This window comes from Lagenorhynchus albirostris, chromosome 19, assembly GCF_949774975.1.
Source record: "Lagenorhynchus albirostris chromosome 19, mLagAlb1.1, whole genome shotgun sequence".
In the NCBI taxonomy this organism is placed as follows: domain Eukaryota; kingdom Metazoa; phylum Chordata; class Mammalia; order Artiodactyla; family Delphinidae; genus Lagenorhynchus; species Lagenorhynchus albirostris.
The window spans coordinates 56,330,386-56,351,250 of record NC_083113.1 but is presented as its reverse complement, the minus strand read 5'-3'; the positions used below and the strand labels follow the sequence as shown (position 1 = coordinate 56,351,250).

Genomic DNA, 20,865 nt, shown 5'->3' with positions numbered 1-20,865 from the left:
GGGCGGGGCCTGCGCGGGGGGCGCGGGGGGCGCGGCGTCCTCGCCCAGCCTCGCCCAGCTGTCCACCCGGCCGCAGGACTCGCTTGTGGCCCAGGGGGGCCACTCACAGTCACGCACCGTGAAATGCCTACTGGGTGTCGCCCGCCGTCTTAGGCGCGGGGACACGGCGTGGAGGGACAGGCATGGTCCCGGGCCTGGGGGACCGGAGTGCTGGGAGGGGCCATCGCGGTGGCACCTTCGCACCCTCACCTCCTTCCAGCCTTAGCTCGGTCGGCCTCTGCGTTCACCCTACGGTGAGTCCTTCGCTGACCCCGTGATTAAAGTCACCATCCCTCTCTCCTAACCCCGTTTCCAGCTTTCCGCTTCACTTAGCTTTTACCACCGTCTAATCTTCTGAATCATTTCCTTGTTCATTTGACTTATTGTCTCTCTCCCCCACTAGAAACCCTCCAGGGCAGGGTTTACTGTCGGTTTTATTCCTGGCTGGGCCCCCAGGGCTGGCACCTAGTAGCCGCTCAATAAATTTTCGAGGAATGAATGAGTTTAACCATCACGGATCTATCCTTGTCAAACTGATGCTACAGCTTGGATAAACCATGAAAACATTATGCTAAGTGAAATAAGTCAGACCCAGAAGGACACATATTGTATGAGTCCATTTATATGAAGTGTCCAGAACTGGCAAGTCCATAGAGACAGAAAGCTTAGTGGTTACCCAGGGCTAACCAGTTGGGGGTAAGTGGAGTGGGTGGCTGTTAAGAGATTTGTAGGGGGGTGGGTGATAAAAATGTTCTGAAATTAGGTGGTATTGATGATTGTGCAACTCTGAATATACAGAAAATACCATTGAAATGTACAATTCAAAAGGGTGAATTTGGGATTTCCCTGGCAGTCCAGTGGTTAGGACGTGGCGTTTTCACTGCTGTGGCCTGGGTTCAATCCCTGGTCAAGGAACTAAGATCCTACAAGCCGCGCGGCGCCGCCAGAACCAGAAAAAATATATGGTATGAGCTGTATCTCAGTAAAGCTGTAGTGCTCGCTTTGGCAGCACATATACTAAAATTGGAACGATACAGAAAATATTAGCATGGCCCCTGCACGAGGATGACACACAAATTCGTGAAGCGTTCCATATTTTTGTATGGTTGATTCACTTTGTTATAAAGCAGAAACTAACACACCGTTGTAGAGCAATTATACTCCAATAAAGATGTTAAAAAAATAAATAAAGCTGTTACAAAAGCAAAACCAAACAAAAAAACTTCTCTCTGTCCTCGCTTTTCTATTCCCTGCCTTCTCTGGGAAGGATTGAGAGCGTCTTTTTTTTTTTTAATAAAGAATGCTCTCTTCGTGGTACAGGGAGGTACCTTTTTCTTTAAAAAAAAATTTATTTATTTGTGGCTGCATTGGATCTTTGTTGCTGCGCGTGGGCTTTCTTCAGTTGCGGCAAGCGGGGACTACTCTTCGTTGCGGGGCGCGGGCTTCTCACTCTGGTGGCTTCTCTTGTTGCTGAGCACGGGCTCTAGGCGCACAGGCTTCAGTAGCTGGGGCACATGGGTTCAGTAGTTGTGGCTCGCGGGCTCCAGAGCTCAGGCTCAGTAATTGCGGCGCACGGGCTTAGTTGCTCCGTGGCATGTGGGATCTGCCCAGACCAGGGTTCGAACCCGTGTCCCCTGCATTGGAAGGCGGATTCTTAACCACTGTGCCACCACGGAAGCCCTCAGGTAACTCTTTAAAGCCTTACTTGCCCATCTTTGACCCCTCCTTGAGCAACAAAGCTAATCTCACACCCCAACGAAGCTAATCTCACATCTTGTTCTATGTCTGTATCTTGATGTGCAAATCTCCACTATTACATGAATTCATGTACTTCTTCATTCATTAATTCATTCAGCAGACTTTTAGGGAATTCCTACTATGTGCCAGGCACTGTGGTAGTTGCCAGGGTTAGAAAGAAGATAGTTTCAAGGATTTTAGGGAGGGAGACAAACAAATAAATGAGCAATTACTGTATCCGGGTCAGTCCTGTGTTAGGGATATATTCAGAGTGCTATGGATGGGATGTATTCTTTTTTATAGCTATACTTAAAGATTCTATATAGAAAGATATGGATAAGGACAGGTAGGTATAAAGGTATATATGGATCTCTCTACGCATACATGGATCTATCTATCTATCTGGAGAGATTTAGCTATAGATTTTTTATTGTATGTATTTATTTATTTTGGCCGTGCCACACGGCATGCGGGATCTTAGTTCCCTGACCAGGGATCTCAGAACCCATGCTCCCTGCAGTGGAAGCACGGAGTCCTAACCACTAGACCGCCAGGGAAGTCCCTAGATATTTTAGCAGCCTATAACTTGGCATGGATGTCTGTCTTCCTGGTGATGGGTTCTATATGAATGAGAAGATGTACAAACTGAAGGGACTGCCTGTAGTAAGGGCCTGGGACAGGCTCAGGAATCCCCACGTGACACTGACCTGAAACACGTGCAGGCTTGGCTAAGCTGACTTTGTGCTGTTTTCCTTATCACCACCTGGTGAACCATCCTTTCACTTTTTTTTCCTTTACGTCTCATTTTCTCTCAAATTAGAAAAGCCACGCATGTTTAAGTTAATTTGGAAAATACGGAAAAGTCTGAAAGGAAAACTAAACCACTCACTCCTGCACTGTCCAAAAATAATTATTAAAACTGTTGTCTTCCGTATTTTCCCCTTATGTGGTTTTTCACAATAATATCACCACTACCACCACAACCCCTGTACAGCTCACATGTGCTACACGTTGCTCTGAGCTCCCTGTACATATTCACTCATCTCATCTCTTGGACTCTTTGAGGGAGGTACTGTTTACTTTCTCTGTTTACAGAAGGGGAAACTGAGGCCTGGAAAAGTTAACTCTGTGCCCAAGGTCACAGAACTCGTAAGGAGCAGAGCTGGGCTTGGAACCTCGGCAGTCCTGTGTGTATTTGTTCCCATGCCAGAGGCAACCTGGCTTAGAAAAGATGAGTTTTTCCCAATATTCAAATTTCAATCAGACTTGTTTGGGTTCTGAATTTGGTCAGAACCGAGCACTGCAGTCTGCAGGCCTAACCTTGTCTTCTGCACCATCCTGCCTTTGTGCGACGATAAAAGTGAGGCACGCTCCATGCAGAGAACTTGGAATACACAGACAAGCACAAATGGGAAAACATTACCCACCCGAGGAGAACAGCTGTCAGTACTTAAGTGTAGATCGGCCCAGTGTTCCCCACGCATCCATGCATGTGACTCCATGTGGCGCAGGCTCTTTGGAAACTGCCCCCCACACACTTTTGCAAATATCACGAGCTTTTCACATGTCAATAAGTTCTCTTCTATTGGATTGTGGACTTGACCCTCCCTCATTTTGGGGCACCCAGCTGGCTTCAATATTGTAATAACACAGGTGAACATTCTTGCACCCACGCCTGATGGTAAAATGAAGTTGCTGGGTCAGAGGAGCGCCTGTTTGTAAGGCTCTGACCTCCCCGCAAAGGCTGTCTTGGGAAGTACCCCTAGTCAGTGGCTCAGCACCCCATCATTTCTGAGATTCAGCCCCATCAAGTGGAACTGGGGCCAGGTGGTTCCCTGGTTGTTCATAAAGCAATAAAACAGCTTTTTCCTTTCTTCTGCAGTCTCTCCCGCGACCCGTTGTGCAGCTTTTTATTTGCTGTTTCACCCCTTTCTCCTTTGGACACAGGGGTACTTGTGGGACTTGTGCAGACAGACCCTCACAGGCACCTAGGGCCATGTGAGCTGGTGGGCAGGGCAGAGGCTGCCCCAAGCCTTCTTGCGGTACCCAGGCCCCTGATGGGTGACAGTGATTGCCGGGCAGGGGCAAAGATGCCTGGTGAAGAACTGTCCTGGACTATGTATGAAACAGATAACCAACAAGGACCACAACTACTGAGCCCGCGTGCCACAACTACTGAAGCCTGCATGCCTAGAGCCCGTGTTCTGCAACAAGAGAAGCCACCGCAATGAGAAGCCCGCGCACCGCAATGAAGAGTAGCCCCCGCTCCCCGCAACTAGAGAAAGCCCGTGTGCAGCAACAAAGACCCAACACAGCCAAAAATAAGTAAACAAAATTATATTAAAAAAAGAAAAAATAAAATAAAATAAAAAAAACACAAATGGTCCTGGGGGGCAGAGTGAGGGGAGATGGAGCCTGTGAACGAGGTTCCAAGTCCCCCAGAACATTCTCCGTTATCCCATTTGGCTTTGCTTACAAAATACAACATCAAAAGATAAAATTATTAAGAATTTCCAGACAACAATCGTAGAGCATTAAACCTCCAGTGCGGGGCCTTTCTGAGTGCGGGGCCCTGTGTGTCTGCTGGCCCTAGATGGAACAGTTGGGACTGTCACCAAAGAACCCTTGAGGCTAATGTTATGTTCATTCTCCAAGCCTCAGCGGAACACGCTAGTACAGACATGCATCACATGGACACACAGAATAACAAAAGGAGGGAGGGGGAGGGGGCCGAGGCTGATTGTGGGTAACGCACAGGCCCCATGCTAAGCACTCTCTCCACCACCCGTGGAATCTTCTTGGTACCTTGCGGGTCCATGCTACTGTTATTCCCACTTTACAGGTGAGGAAACAGAGGCTCTGAACGATCGGCTGGCGCTAGTATCACACAGCTGGTAAGTGCAGGAACCGGGATGAGGAACCCAGGCCATTGTATACCAGCGCCCAGTTACCCTGTTACCCAGCCTGGAAGGGCTGCAAGCTGCTTTTCTTTCAAATTACCTTCTTGGCTCTGACCTTCCTGTTGCTCAGGAGGTTGTAGCTGGTCCTAAGGGGAGGCAGGGAGAAGTGTCAGCGAGCTGTCAGCTGGGTCCCCGGAACAGCTGGGCCTGGTTGGGGGGGGCTGGAGGGGGGAGGCTGGGGGGGAGGCCCCGTGAGCACTGCTGCTTGCAGCTGCAGCCCTCGCCCTCCAGGGAGGGGAGGGGGAGGGGAGAAGGAGGAGGCGGGGCCAGCTCTCTGAAAACTGTTCTTCTCACCAGAGGTTTGTCCGTGGCCCAGCTTCCCTCCCAAAGCCTGAGTAATGTAGAAAAATCGCAGCCCAGCATAAACGAGTCAGCCTAGGGGCCACCCGGGATCACGCTGGCAAGCGGAATTCTTGGCTCAATCACTCTGGTAAGTTTGTAACTGTTTAGACTGGAGGCTAAGAAGCAACAGACCAGCGAATGGGTAGAGCCACAGTGGGAATGTGGGCCCAGGCCTCGGTCGTCCCTAAAATCTCAGATTAAAAGAGAAAAGACCTCCCATGAGTTGGTACTTGCTGTTTCCTCCTTCCGTCTCCCCAAGGCTTTTCTCCCCAGCTCTCCCTGGATTTGAGCCCCGGCCTGGCTACTCCCCGGCTGTGTGAACTGGACCAGCTACACCATGCCTCAGTTCCCCATCTCCAAATGGGGAAGTCTTTGTCCCTGTCATGGTGTTGACGAAATAATACATGATGGATGAGTGAGTGAATGAATGAATGAATAATAATAAACGAATTACTACACGCTGACCACTTCCAACAGTACCCCATGCGTAAAGCCGCATAAATTTGAGCCTTTGCTGACGATGCCTGACTGTCTACCAATTAGAGGACTCTTCTCTGGCTGAAGCCTTTGTTTCCTGTTAACATAGAAATCATTTGAAAATTGACTCGTTTTTTTCTTTTTTAATGGCCACTCTGCACAGCATGTGGGATCTTAGTTCCCCGACCAGGGGTCACCCCCTGGATTGGAAGGGTAGAGTCTTAACCACTGGACCGCCAGGGAAGTCCCCAGAATGGGCTCTTTCCTATTAGCCATTGACACCTTAGCATTCATTCATCAGCTTCGTTCTCAAGATCACGTTATTGCGTTGTGACCAGAGGGAAAGGAAGATACCAGCCTTCAAGAAAGGAAGAGAGGGCTTCCCTGGTGGCGCAGTGGTTGAGAGTCCGCCTGCCGATGCAGGGGACACGGGTTCGTGCCCCAGTCTGGGAGGATCCCACATGCTGTGGAGCGGCTGGGCCCGGGAGCTTCTGTTTTGCAGCGGGAGAGGCCACAACGGTGAGAGGCCCGCGTACCACGAAAAAAAAAAAAGAAAGAAAGAAAGGAAGAGAGAAGGCAGGACGGGAGGCAGGTACCAGGCACAGAATGTACAGGAAGCTCCCTGTATGTCACGGCTTCTCTGGGAGCTGGCTCCGTCTTGGGGCCCGTCTGGTCAGAACTGCTTGTCACTTATCGCTGAGGTCCCTAACTAAGCTGACATTGCCCACAGCCTGACTCTGCCATGGTTCACCAGACCAGGCACGTGCTTCCCTGTTTGCCAACTGTGAAAATGAAGCGCTTGGCATTTCAGGGTTGCAAACCTGGCTGAGGTCCAAGGTCAGCAGGTAACCCTGACCGAGCCATGTCTCCTCTGGAATCTTCAAACCTCTCATGTGTAAAACTAGGCACATGGATAAAAGCCTTCCCAGAATTGTGTGGCCAGAGGAGCACAAATGCAATTCCTTGGAGATTCCTTCACTGATTACACCCCTCGCCCTCCCCGATGGAATTACAATTGGAAAAGTCTCAGTGTTATCCTGTTTGACTTGGAGAACCTGGGCCGGGTGTCTAGGGTGGTCAAGCCTTCAAGCTCTAGAGCTGTGCTAGGCAAAATGGTCACCATCAGCTGCATGTGGCCATTTCCATTTCAGTTAGTTAAAATTGCATAGAATTTAAAATTCGCTTTCTCAGTTGCCTGAGCCCCAAGTCACATCCTCACCAGCCACCTGCAGCTAGTGGCGCCCATATGAGACAGCACAGACTATAGAACAATTCCATTGTCTCACAATATTCCAGAGACACTGCCCTAGAGCAGTTCTTGCTAACTGCATGACTTTGAGCAAGTTATCTCTGGGCCTCGGTTTCTTTATCTGCAAAATGGGAATTCATCTACTCAACAGCAAATACTTATTGAGTGCTGGCCATGGGTCAGGTACTCTTTTAGGTGCTGGGGATATAGTGCTAAACACAGATAAATAAAATCATGACTGTCATGGAGCTGACATAGAGGAGGGACCAGAGTACTCTTCTCCAAGAGTTGGTTTGAAGATTAAATGAAATAGAGCAGGAAAAGCATGTAACATGGTGCCTGGCACATTCTAAGTGCTTAAGAAATGCTGGTCACGATTATTACTAGTCATCTGCCCAGCTCCCTTCTCCCACAGCCCTGCTACTACCTGGGTGGTAAACACATAACAAGTACGCCTCCACTTCCCATCCAGTACCCATGGCAGACATCGCTAATCCATTACAGCACTTTCCCCCTGAGCCCAGAGGTACCAATGGGATTCTAGGAACAGCATGGAGCAACACTCTCAGGCACATCCTCTCCAACATCACCTCCAAGTTCTCCTATGAGCTGCATGGCCCCCACAATCCTTAGGTTCTGTCTGTAGAGTTCAAGCTCAGACTCCAGGCACAGGCCTGACCCTTCGTAAGGGAAAGAGCAAGTGCCTGGCCGGTACCTTGTCAGCCAAGCAGCTGGTCCTGCTTTGACCACTTGGCAGTAACTGGCTTCTTGCTTTGCTGTCTCTTGGAGTGGGGTCTGGCCGTGTTCTCACTAGGGCTCCTGGATTCTTGAGTACCGTTCCTCTCCTTTATTCAAGAAAAATGGATTGTCTCCAGGCCGGACAAATGGTCCTGGCCAAAAAGGGCTGCGTGAAACCCGGCCCCATATCCAAAGTGGGAGAGAGACACGTGAACTTGCAATTGTAATATAGTGAGATAAGGGGTAGGGTGGAGGTTGGCCCTTGGCCGTGGGGACCCAGGAAGAACACTGGGTCCCTGGGAGTCTGCTCCACGGGAAGGGTTGCATCCTTCTCCATCCTTTGAACTGCCTGTCCTAGCTCCCGCTCTCCCCCACTGCAAGGAGTGACCTGAACAGCCCGACCTGACTCAGCAGCGCTGTCTTCTCTCTGGATCGCCCATCATTTTGGTTCTGCTGGTTGCCTTCACTCAATCATTCAGTATGACATGTGGTGTGAAGATGTCTCAGTTCAACTCTTGCTTCTACCACTTACCAGCTGTGTGACCTTGGGCAAATTACCCAGCCTCTCTGTGCTCTGCTTTCCTCCTCTGTGAAATGAAGTTTCCAGCAGAGCCTTTCCACCTCCCGCTCCATGGCTTAGCATGATGCCTGCGGTGCGATACTGGCTCACTGCTGCTGTCATCCACATGCACATCTCCAGGTCCCTAGAGATTTTTCTCTTTTACTCTGTTGGCCTGGTTCATTCCAGGAATGAAAAATTTTTTCAAATGCTAAACTTTCCTGGCACCTCTGGGATAAAGCTTTTCTGCTCATGACATATAACTGTGGGGAATGACATTTGAGCTATGTTTGGAAGGGTAAGTTGGACCTCTCAAGCAGATGAGAAAGGAGAGGGCATCCCAGGCAGAGGGAATGGCATGTGCAAAGGCCCAGAGGCGTGAAGCAGTGGACAGTCGAGGAAGAACCCGGGCTGGCTGGAACATGGGGTGCTTGCAGGGAAACAGCAGGAAATGGGGTCGACAGGAGGAGACTGGACACCACGAGGACAGATACCCTTCGGCAATGAGCTGGGTGCCTGGCAAGGGTGGATGAAGTAGCTTTATTTTAATTTATTTTTGAAGTACAGTTGATTTACAATGTTGTGTTAATTTCTGCTATACAGCAAAGTGATTCAGTTATATGTATGTATACATTCTTTTTTATATTCTTTTCCATTACGGTTTGTCACAGGATATTGAATATAGTTCCCTGTGCTCTACAGTAGGACCTTGTTGTTTATCCATTCTATATATAATAGTTTGCATCTGGAAGTAGTGTTATTTTAAATTCCACCAGCACACCATGAACTTCAGGAAGGCGAAGCTCTTGTATCCTAATTCTTTGTTACGCTCAGCATATATTGTCTGTGTCAAAAGTTTCAGCAGCCTTGAGGCTCCTTTTCCCTATAACCCGTAATAATCCACAAGCAGAGGAGGCTGCTGAAGCCTTGCGCAGATCTCACCTGCCCTGGACAGCCTGGAAATTTGCAGCGCCCCCCCCCCGCCCCGCCCCCGCCCAAGGGCAGCCTGCAGCCAGTGGCTGATCAATAATAGCAAGGTGTCAAGGTCTGGCTCTTGCCTCAAGGTAGAGAGGACAGTCTTGTGGTTCTGTTCATGCTCCAGAGCTCCTCTGGGATCGCTAAGGCTAGTTTCCCCCCCGAGACCCCCCCTTCGTCGGGCTTTCTCGCTGCGCTGTGCTGCTTCCTTAGCTGCTTCTCCGGCAAACTCTCACTCAATAAACCAGTGCATGAGAATCCAGGTCACAGGTTCTGCATCTTAGAAACCTGACCTAAGGTGCCACAGATGAACAAGTGCAAGAAGGGGCAGGGCTATTGGTGACAGCTGCCCTTTTTTTCTTCTCCTCCTCCTGAAACAATAGCCCTTGTCCCCTCCCAATCCTTTTCTCCTTTGTCTGGGTTCCCCCAAAAGCAGACCCTGAGGCTAGAATGCAGGTTCAAGTAGCTAATCTGGAAAGTGCAAGAAACAGTCATGGGGGCGGGGGTAGGGAGACAGGGAAGGGAAGAGGTCCTAACAGTGCAGGTCAAGCTGGAACTTTAGAGGTAACTCTTGGAAATAACAGAAAACACACACCTTAGAGCTTTTCTACACAAGAGGTGGGGCAGATGGGGTATTTGCACATCATTCCTGCTGCATATTGGCTGACAACATATTGGCTGACAGCTCTTTGTGGGCGTTAATCAGCCTGCGTTCCCAACCTGCTGGGCCAGTGGGCAGAACATTTTCTATGAATCGGGGGCAAAGCCCTCAGACCCAGAGCTGCAAATACTGGTATACCAATGGGGAAGTAAGGCCTGAGGAATATGGATGGAACGCCAGCAGCATCTGCCGTACCTTCCTTTACGGAACTATTCCTCCCCAAAGTTCTTTCCAAAAGCTTCTGTTGAAGATGCCGATCTGAGAACCCCACACAGCCCCACCCACTAGTGTGGGCACGTGATCCATGTCTAGCCAATCATGGTAGCCGATTCCTCGGCTACAGTGATTGGCTCAAGGAGTGGACAGGTCATCCAAGCAGGGCCAATCAGAATCTTTCTCTGGGATTTTTATACAGTTGCTGGGTGAGAGAAGTTCTACTTTCTGTCACTAACTGGGGGTGGGGGTGGGGGTTGTAAACTCAAAGTCCGCATGGAAGTAGCTCATTTGCAATAGAAGCGAATGTGGCCGACACGCAGGGGAACAGAACTGAGAGATGGGAGAGAGAGAGTGAGAGAGAGGATGAAGATGATGACGTTGAATTCCTGGTCCCATTGTACTTCTAGATGGTTACTTGTTCCAGTAAATTCCCCATCTTTTTTCCCCCAAAACTATTGGCTTAAGCTGGTGTGGTTTCTGTTTTTCTCACTCACAACATCTGAGTCCTTACTAATGCAGAGTCTTCATGCTTTAATCCCTCAGTCTCAAAAGTGGCAGCATTTCAGGGATGAAGACATATCTGTTGACTGAGAATCTTGGATTATGCGTCTCTGTCCTCGAGGCCAGGCCATTCCCGTGCTGTTAGTTCCGGGAAGGCTGAGCTCAACTGGAAAGTTTCATATTTTTCTTTTCCAAGTTATGTAATACATGTGAATCCAGGAAGCAGGAATTCAGGATGGGGGTTTGGAACAGGGGATCAGAGGTTGTTGGTCCAAGGATGTACCCTCAATTTGCCCAATGCTGGGGTGACTGTGTAGTCAATCCCATGGGACTTCTTGGGGAAATGCATTTCAGAATCGTCCACCCAGGTGATGGAAGGGCACCCATTTGTTTATTGGTTCCTGCACCGCCACTGTCAAGGGTAGCCCATGGGAGTTAACCCCACCGCCAACTTCTGGGTCGTGCAGTGTGAGTCCCTAGAGGGCTTTGTGGTATTTCATGCCATGGTGTCTCTGAAGTCTGGGAATTGAAGACGTAACTTGGTCCTGTGTGTGTCGGTGTGGGGGGGTCCCCATCATCTTGCTTTTGCACAAAATCGGCAAGGCTTGGGCAGAACTGCTGGCTGTAGTGAGATGAGTTAGAGGTGGGGAGAGAGGATCTGAAGAGTGAGCGCTTCACCAGTGACAATTTCTCATCTAGCAGATTGAAGACCACAGTCCACACTTACCCCTTACTCTCTTAAATCAGGATGGGGACTGCATAGTTGTCTCTGCCACAACCTTGTCTGCCTGTTGACCTTCAGTCTCTTGCAAAGTCCCCTTTCTGGTCTAAGTGTCACCGTCTGAGCATCCAGAGATTTGGCAGGCCTGGGTGTGCATATTGGTTCCCTGCCCCTACCCACTCCCTCTGACCCCCTTGGCGGGCTGGCACCAATACTGCTCTGGCTGGCATGTCCTCCCCTGCCCCTTCCTCTTGGGCCAGTCTTGGAGAGTTCTTAACATTGTAATGGGAGAAATAATTCTGACAATGTCAGTTATGCCACCCATTGGCAAACGAGGTGGGCTGGTTATTCTCTATTTGCTTGCTCCCCAGACTCATTCATTCTTTCTTTCATTCATACTTTCTCTCTATCCTGGAAGTCTGACCTTAATGAAGGGCATCACCTAGGCTCCCGCGCCTATGACTTCCTGTTGGGGTCAGCCAGTGGGAGGTACCAGCTGGAGACTGGAGTGCAGGAGGAGAGAGGTGGGGGCATTTCTTTCCCTGCCCACCCCCTGCTTTGGGCTGAGGCTCTGTCAGTGGCTTCAGTGACCACAGCTCCTGCCGGGCAATCCTGTTAACGAGAAACTATTCTGACACTAGCTAAAGACGCAAGATAGACTTTATTCAGGACTACTGCAACAGGGGAGAGAATCCAAGCTCACCTCTGAATATAACACAGACAGCTAAGGGTTTATAGCAGAGTCAAGGGTCAGTGGATGGAACATTACTAAGGGGAGCTAGCAAGGGTTGGGAGATGCTTGCTAAACTGACTTAATAGGATTCTTGTTAAAGGCAGGCCAAGGGCTTAGATATCAAAGGTGGGGGATGAGGAATTTGATCAGATATCAAGGGTGAGGGGATTCTCCCTAAACTGACTTATCAGGATACTTTGCTAAAACTGGGCTAGTCAAGCCAAAGACAGGATGGGGCCGTGGTCAGGGCCTTGCTGAGAAGAGGGATCAGAAGAGCATGACTAAAGTTTGGCCAAGGAGACATCTTTTCAATCCCTCTTCCAGGCTCTAGCCTCCCAGGCCCTAGTAATGCTCTTTCCTGCATTTGTGTCTTCAGGCCCAGGGTGGTGACAGCGCCATTCTTGCTGGCCCTGGGTACTTCAGTAGGTTCTTCTAACTCGATTCTCTAAATGGTCCCTTATTTATTTTTTAATTTAATTTTAATTTTAATTTTTGTTTGTGCCATGTGGCTTGCGGGATCTCAGTTCCCTGACCAGGGATTGAACTCATGCCATGGGAGTGAAAGCACCGAGTCCTAACCATTGGACTGCCAGGGAACTCCCTATGGTCCTTTATTTAAATTCTCTTCAGAATCCCATCTGATGTGCCTTCTGTTTGCTGTCAGCCCTCTGACTCCAAACACTGGGACAATTTGGCTTTCAATCTATTTATCTGTCATTTTCCAAAATGGCTAGTAGAGTTGTCTGCTTTCTCCCTCATACTGTCATAAGAACCTGAATTTCTGGCCTAAGGGGAAGGGAAATATGAACCCACAGCATTACATGGTAGGGAGCACATGAGGATGTACAACCAGGAGACCCAGCACTTGTACTTACATGTGTGTGGCAAGGGACAGATGGCTGAGCCTCAGTCATCCCATCAATAAAATGGTCAGGGGCTTCCCTGGTGGCGCAGTGGTTAAGAATCTGCCCGGCAATGCAGGGGACACAGGTTTGAGCCCTGGTCCAGGAAGATCCCACATGCCGCGGAGCAACTAAGCCCGTGTGCCGCAACTACTGAGCCCACGTGCCACAACTACTGAAGCCCATGCAGCTAGAGCCCGCGCTCCGCAACAAGAGAAGCCACCACAATGGGAAGCCTGTGCACTGCAACAAAGAGTAGCCCCCGCTCGCCACAGCTAGAGAAAGCCCGTGCACAGCAATGAAGACCCAACGCAGCCAAAAATAAATAAATAAATAAATTAAAAAGAATAAAATAAAATGGGCACAATAAAGTGACCCTGCCAATCAGCCTGTAGCCAGCAATATGTCTAGTATTGTGAGGTCACGGAAGGAATATTTATTGAATGGAAGAATGAGTGGATGATCAATTAAAATGACCTAATGCAAAACAGGCACCTCTGGGGACTTCCTTGGTGGTTCAGTGGTTGGGAGGCTGGGACTCTGCACTTCCACTACAGGGGGGCATGGGTTTGATCCCTGGTCGGGGAATTAGGATCCTGCATGCCACACAACACGGCCAAAAAAAAAAAAAAAAAGGCACCTCTAGCTTCTAATGTCTAAGCGAATTTTAATTTTTATACACTTATTTGTTTAAGATGCTCTCTTAACCAACTTCCACTTTATTGACTCACTAGATTAATGTACCTGTCCCATTTCTTCTGTGAAACACACAAGCACATTGAACCCTCCACCTATGTACTTCTCCCCCTACCTTTGGCCTCTGTGCTTAGGTAGAGTCAGTTGTGTTTGCTCCCAAATTTGTGTATAGCAGTTGTGTTTATTATTGTCACTAATTGATTCAATTAAGTGTTACAGAAATTGTGGAAACGTGAGGGTAAAAAGAAAGAATATTGTCTCTATGAAAACTGATAAGAAACTTGGGAAAACTTGAAGCGAGTGACTGAGGAAATTGACATCAAATGAGCTGTAGAAACTGGGACAAAGAAAATGGAAGGAAATTGTGAGCCGCAGGTGGGGGGCATCGTTGTACACATGGATGGATTTGAAAGCATCTTTAGGTTCTCCAGCTGCCATAAAGAACAGGAAATGGGAAATTGTAGCAGAAGAGTTATAGATGTGGTCCATGTGAGAAGAAAGACCCAGGCTTATAAAAAAGAATGAAATAATGCCATTTGCAGCAACACGGATGGGCCTGGAGATTATCATACTAAATTAAGTCAGACAGAGAAAGACAAATACCATATGATATCACTTATATGTGCAATGTAAAAAAATGAAACAAATGAACTTATTTACAAAACAGAAATAGACCCACAGACATAACAAACTTATGATTCCCAAAGAGGAAAGGGAGAGGAGGGATAAATCAGGGATTTGGGATTAACAGATATACACTACTATATTTAAAATAGGTAAGCAACACGGACCTACTATCTCGCACAGGGAACTATATTCAATACCTTATAATAACCTATAATGGAAAATAATCTGAAAAAGAATTAATATAAATGTAACTGGATCACTTTACTGTATACCGGAAACTAACACAACATTGTAAATCAGCTATACTTCAATTAAAAAAAAAAAAAGAAAGAAAGAAATACACAGGCCTGTTTCAGCCAGCCCATGCTCAAAGAAGAATGTATACGCATGTGTTAGGTCCAATTAAATACTCACGGTGTGGATGAATTTAAGGTGATTCCCTGAGACAACTGACTTCTTAGATTCACTATTAGCTGATTGACCAAAATCCTGATTTTATAGCATAAGAAAGCTCCCTTGTCTTTCTGAAGTTCTCTGCTTTTTTTCCTTTTCTTCCAATTTCTCCTTTTCTGTTTTCTCTGCTATTTTTCCTTCCTTTTTCGCTACTAAATGTCCAAGTATGAAACTGGTTTTTAAATTTATTTAATTTTAAAATTAATTTTAAATTTATTATATCTATTGAATTCAATGGCGTATTCTCTGTTAATAAACAATATTTCTTTACCTACTGCAGGCTGCCGTTATGGGCTGCTAAAAGCCAAAGGGATGCTTACTTTAACACATACTGCAGACAACTGTGGCTTTTTATTTGCATATTGTTCACATTAATTTCTTCCTCTCTGTAGGCTTCCTCTGTATAATCGTTTCCCTTTGCCAGCATGAAATAAACACTTCAGAAAAAAACCTTATTGGACCCTGATAGTATATTTTAAACGCTCTAGGGAAAATTATTGTTGAAAGGAATTCAGTGGTGAATTTTGTTTTGTTTTGGTTTGTTTTTTGGTTTGTTTTAGTGGAACCAAGAACCAAGGTTTTCATATATTACATTTGCTTAAAATCAGGCAGAACTATAAACATGTTCCTGTCTGAGAGGAATTTATAGCCTGTTAAGGAGAAACAAAACAGAGGGTTTTTACAAAGCAAGTTTAAAAGTTTAACTGATGGGACTTCCCTGGTGGCACAGTGGTTAAGAATCCACCCGCTAATGCAGGGGACGTGGGTTCGAGCCCTGGTACGGGAAGATCCCACATGCCGCCGAGCAACTAAGACCATATGCTACAACTACGACCATGCGCCACAACTACTGAGCCTGCACTTTAGAGCCCACGAACCACAACTACTGAGCCCGCATGACACAACTACTGAAGCCTGCGTGCCTAGAGCCTGAGCTCCGCAACAAGAGAAGCCACCACAATGAGAAGCCCGTGCACTGCAACAAAGAGTAGCCCCCGCTCACTGAAACTAGAGAAAGCCCGCGTGCAGCAACAGAGATCCAACGCAGCCCAAAATAAATACTAAATAAATAAATAAATAAATAAATTCATTAAAAGGAAAAAAAAAAAGACCGTGGATTCAAGTCCCAATCTGGGTTTCACAGTTAAAAAAAAAAAAAAAAAGTTTAACTGATGATGCAAGATCTTCTGTGTTACTGAAACTTCTTTGTCATGTTAAAAGTAGAATCTGGGCTTCCCTGGTGGTGCAGTGGTTGAGAGTCCGCCTGCCGATGCAGGGACACCAGTTCGTGCCCCGGTCCGGGAAGATCTCACATGCTGCAGAGCGGCAAGGCCCGTGAACCATGGCTGCTGAACCAAAAAAAAAAAAAAGTAGAATCTAGTTCAGAAAAGCAACAGTCACTAGATCAAGAATTAATGCTCACGGATCTTTTGCTGTGACGGGGAACTCACTACCTCTCAGAGGGCTCCACTGGAAGGAGCTTCTTCTTTTTCCTTTAATCTATATATATATACACATATATATATTTTTTATATATGTGTATATACATATATATTTTTAACGTCTTTATTGGAGTATAGTTGCTTTACAATGTTGTGTTAGTTTCTGCTGTATAACAAAGTGAATCACTATACATATACATATATCCCCATATCTCCTCCCTCTTGCGTCTCCCACCCTCCCTATCCCACCCCTCTAGGTGGTCACAGAGCACCGAGCTGATCTCTCTGTGCTATGCAGCTGCTTCCCACTAGCTATTTTACATTTGGTAGTGTATATATGTCAGGGCTACTCTCTCACTTCGTCCCAGCTTACCCTTCCCCCTCCCGTTGTCCTCAAGTCCATTCTCTATGCCTGAGTCTTTATTTGTGTCCTGCCCCTAGGTTCATCAGAACCATTTTTTTTTTAAGATTCCACATATATGTGTTAACATATGGTATTTGTTTTTCTCTTTCTGACTTACTTCACTCTGTATGACAGTCTCTAGGTCCATCCACCTCACTACAAATAACTCAATTGCATTTCTTTTTATGGCTGAGTAATATTCCATTGTATATATGTGCCACATCTTCTTTTTTCTTAAATTAATTAATTTATTTTGGGCTGCATTGGTTCTTTGTTGCTATGCACGGGCTTTTCTCTAGTTGTGGCGAGCAGGGGTTACTCTCCATTGTGGTGTGCGGGCTTCTCATTGCGGTGGCTTCTCTTGTTGCGGAGCACAGGTTCTAGGTGCACGGGCTTCAGTTCTGGCACGTGGGCTCAGTAGTTGTGGCTCGCGGGGTCTAGAGCGCAGGCTCAGTAATTGTGTTGCACGGGCTTAGTTGCTCCGCGGCATGTGGAATCTTCCCGGACCAGGGCTTCAACCCGTGTCCCCTGCATTGGCAGGCGGATTCTTAACGAGTGCACCACCAGAAAGCCCATGCCACATCTTCTGTATCCATTCATGTGTGGATGTACACTTAGGTTGCTTTCATGTCCTGGCTATATTAAATAGAGCTGCAATGAACATTGTGGTACATGACTCTTTCTGAATTATGGTTTTCTCAGGGTATATGCCCAATAGTGGGATTGCTGGATCATATGGTAGTTCTATTTTTAGTTTTTTAAGGAACCTCCATACTGTTCTCCACAGTGGCTGTACCAATGTACATTCCCACCAACAGTGTAGGAGGGTTCCTTTTTCTCCACACTCTCTCTAGCATTTATTGTTTATCGATTTTTTGATGATGGCTATTCTGACCAGTGTGAGGTGATGCCTCATTGTAGTTTTGATTTGTGTTTCTCTAATGATTAGTGATGTTGAGCATCTTCTCATGTGTTTGTTGGCAATCTGTATATCTTCTTTGAAGAAATACCTATTTACGTCTTCTGCCCATTTTTGGATTGGGTTGTTTGTTTTTTGATATTGAGCTGCATGAGTTGCTTGTATATTTTGGAGCTTAATCCTTTGTCAGTTGCTTTGTTTGCAAATATTTTCTCCCATTCAGAGGGTTGTCTTTTCATCTTGTTTGTGGTTTCCTTTGCTGTGCAAAAGCTTTTAAGTTTCATTGGGTCCCATTTGTTTATTTTTGTTTTTATTTCCATTACTCTAGGGGGTGGGTCAAAAAGGATCTTGCTGTGATTGATGTCATAGACAGTTCTGCCTATGTTTTCCTCTAAGAGTTTTATAGCGTCTGGCCTTCATTTAGGTCTTTAATCTATTTTGAGTTTATTTTTGTGTATGGTGTTAGGGAGTGTTCTAATTTCATTCCTTTACATGTAGCTGTCCAGTTTTCCCAGCACCAGTTCTTGAAGAGGCTGTCTTTTCTCCACTGTATATTCTTGCCTCCTTTATCAAAGATAAGGTGACCATATGTGCGTGGGTTTATCTCTGGGCTTTCTATCCTGTTCCATTGATCTATATTTCTGTTTTTGTGCCAGTATCATACTGTCTGGATTACTGTAGCTTTGTAGTATAGTCTGAAGTCCAGAAGCCTGATTCCTCCAGCTGCATTTTTCTTTCTCAGGATTGTTTTGGCTATTCGGGGTCTTTTGTGTTTCCGTACAAGTTGTGCAATTTTTTGTTCTAGTTCTGTGAAAAATGCCAGTGGTAGCTTGATAGGGGTTGCACTGAATCTGTAGATTGCTTTGGGTAGTATAGTCATTTTCACAATGTTGATTCTTCCAATCCAAGAACATAGTATATCTCTCCATCTGTTTGTATCATCTTTAATTTCTTTCATCAGTGTCTTATAGTCTTCTGTATACAGGTCTTTTTTCTGCTTAGGTAGGTTTATTCCTAGGTATTTTATTCTTTTTGTTGCAATGGTAAATGGGAGTGTTTCCTTAATTTCACTTTCAGATTTTTCATCATTAGTGTATAGGAATGCAAGAGATTCCTGTGCATTAATTTTGTGTCCTATAACTTTACCAAATTCATTGATTAGCTCTAGTAGTTTTCTGGTGGCATCTTTAGGATTTTCTATGTATAGTGTCATGTCATCTGCAAACAGTGACAGTTTTACTTCTTCTTTTCCAATTTGGATTCCTTTTATTTATTTTTCTTCTCTGATTGCTGTGGCTAAAACTTCCAAAACTATGTTGAGTAATAATGGTGAGAGTGGACATCCTTGTCTTGTTCCCGATCTTAGAGGAAATGGTTTCAGCTTTTCATCAATGGTTTCAGTTTTTCATCATCATCAAATGGTTTCATCATCACATGTTGGCTGTGGGTTTGTCATATATGGTCTTTATTGTGTTGAGGTAGGTTCCCTCTATGCCTACTTTCTGGAGGGTTTTTATCGTAAATGGGAGTTGAATTTTGTCAAAAGCTTTTACTGCATCTATTGAGATTATCATATGGTTTCTATCCTTCAGTTTGTTAATATGGTGTATCACATTGATTACTTTGCATATATTGAAGAATCCTTGCATTCCTGGGATAAACCCCACTTGACCATGGTGTATGATCCTTTTAATGTGCTGTTGGATTCTGTTTGTTAGTATTTTGTTGAGGATTTTTGCATCTATGTTCATCAGAGATATTGGCCTGTAGTTTTTTTTTTTTTTTTTTTGTGACATCTTTGTCTGGTTTTTGTATCAGGGTGATGGTGGCCTCATAGAATGAGTTTGGGAGTGTTCCTCCCTCTGCTATATTTGGAAGAGTTTGAGAAGGATAGGTGTTAGTTCTTCTCTAAATGTTTGATAGAATTTGCCTGTGAAGCCATCTGGTCCTGGGCTTTTTTTGTTGGAAGATTTTTTTTTTTTTTTTTTTTTTTGTGGTATGTGGGCCTCTCACTGGTATGTTGTGGCATCTCCCGTTGGGGAGCACAGGCTCCAGACACGCAGGCTCAAAGGCCATGGCTCATAGGCCCAGCCGCTCCACAGCATGTGGGATCTTCCCGGACCGGAGCACGAACCTGTGTCCCCTGCATCGGCAGGCAGACTCTCAACCACTGCGCCACCAGGGAAGCCCTGTTGGAAGATTTTTAATCACAGTTTCAATCTCAGTGCTTGTGAATTGTCTGTTTATATCTTCTATTTCTTCCTGGTTCAGTCTTGGAAGCTGGTGCTTTTCTAAGAATTTGTCCATTTCTTCCAGGTTGTCCATTTTATTGGCATATAGTTGCTTGTAGTAATCTCTCATGATCCTTTGTATTTCTGCAGTGTCAGTTGTTACTTCTCCTTTTTCATTTCTAATTCTGTTGATTTGAGTCCTCTCTCTTTTTTTCTTGGTGAGTCTGGCTAATGGTTTATCAATTTTATCTTCTCAAAGCACCAGCTTTTAGTTTTATTGATCTTTGTTATTGTTTCCTTCATTTATTTTCATTTATTTCTGATCTGATCTTTATGATTTCTTTCCTTCTGCTAACTTTGGGGGGTTTTTTTGTTCTTCTTTCTCTAATTGCTTTAGGTGTAAGGTTAGTTTCTTTATTTGAGATGTTTCTTGTTTCTTGAGGTAGGATTGTATTGCTATAAACTTCCCTCTTAGAATTTTTTTTTGCTGCATCCCATAGGTTTTGGGTAGTTGTGTTTTCATTGTCATTTGTTTCTAGGTATTTTCTGATTTCCTCTTTGATTTATTCAGTGATATCTTGGTTATTTAGTAGCGTATTGTTTAGCCTCCATGTATTTGTATTTTCTTACAGTTTTTTTCCTGTAATTGATATCTAGTCTCATAGCATTGTGGTCGGAAAAGATACTTGACACGATTTCAATTTTCTTAAATTTACCAAGGCTTGATTTGTGACCCAAGATATGATCTATCCTGGAGAATGTTCCATGAGCACTTGAGAAGAAAGTGTATTCTGTTGTTTTTGGATGGAATGTCCTATAAATATCAATTAAATCCATCTTGTTTAATGTGTCATTTAAAGCTTGTGTTTCCTTATTTATTTTCATTTTGGATGATCTGTCCATTGGTGTTAAGTGAGGTGTTAAAGTCCCCTAGTATTATTGTGTTACTGTCGATTTCCCCTTTTATGGCTGTTAGCATTTGCCTTATGTATTGAGGTGCTCCTATGTTGGGTGCATAAATATTTGTAATTGTTACATCTTCTTCTTGGGTTGATCCCTTGATCATTATGCAGTATCCTTCTTTGTCTCTTGTAATAATCTTTATTTTAAAGTCTATTTTGTCTGATATGAGAATTGCTACTCCAGCCTTCTTTTTTTATTATTTATTCATTTATTTTTGGCTGCATTGGGTCTTCATTGCTGGGCGCAGGCTTTCTCTAGTTGCAGTGAGTGGGGGCTACTCTTCATTGCAGTGCACAGGCTTCTCATTACGGTGGCTTCTCT

The 20,865-nt window shown here is 45.5% G+C and overlaps 1 long non-coding RNA gene and 1 other non-coding gene across 2 annotated transcripts in view; both read left to right on the top strand.

Annotated features, from left to right (window-relative positions):
• Positions 1 to 79: 79 nt before the first annotated feature.
• The window catches only part of LOC132509949 (uncharacterized), a 31,721-nt gene continuing 10,935 nt past the window's right edge, over positions 80 to 20,865 (top strand). Inside the window, exons 1-3 of the long non-coding RNA XR_009537183.1 lie at positions 80 to 293; positions 4,619 to 4,670; positions 5,034 to 5,166. This is a non-coding gene — a long non-coding RNA (uncharacterized LOC132509949). The remainder of the gene's footprint in view (positions 294 to 4,618; positions 4,671 to 5,033; positions 5,167 to 20,865) is intronic.
• On the top strand, positions 1,033 to 1,139 carry LOC132510550 (U6 spliceosomal RNA). The gene has a single exon (XR_009537353.1). It is a non-coding gene; the product is annotated as a U6 spliceosomal RNA (small nuclear RNA).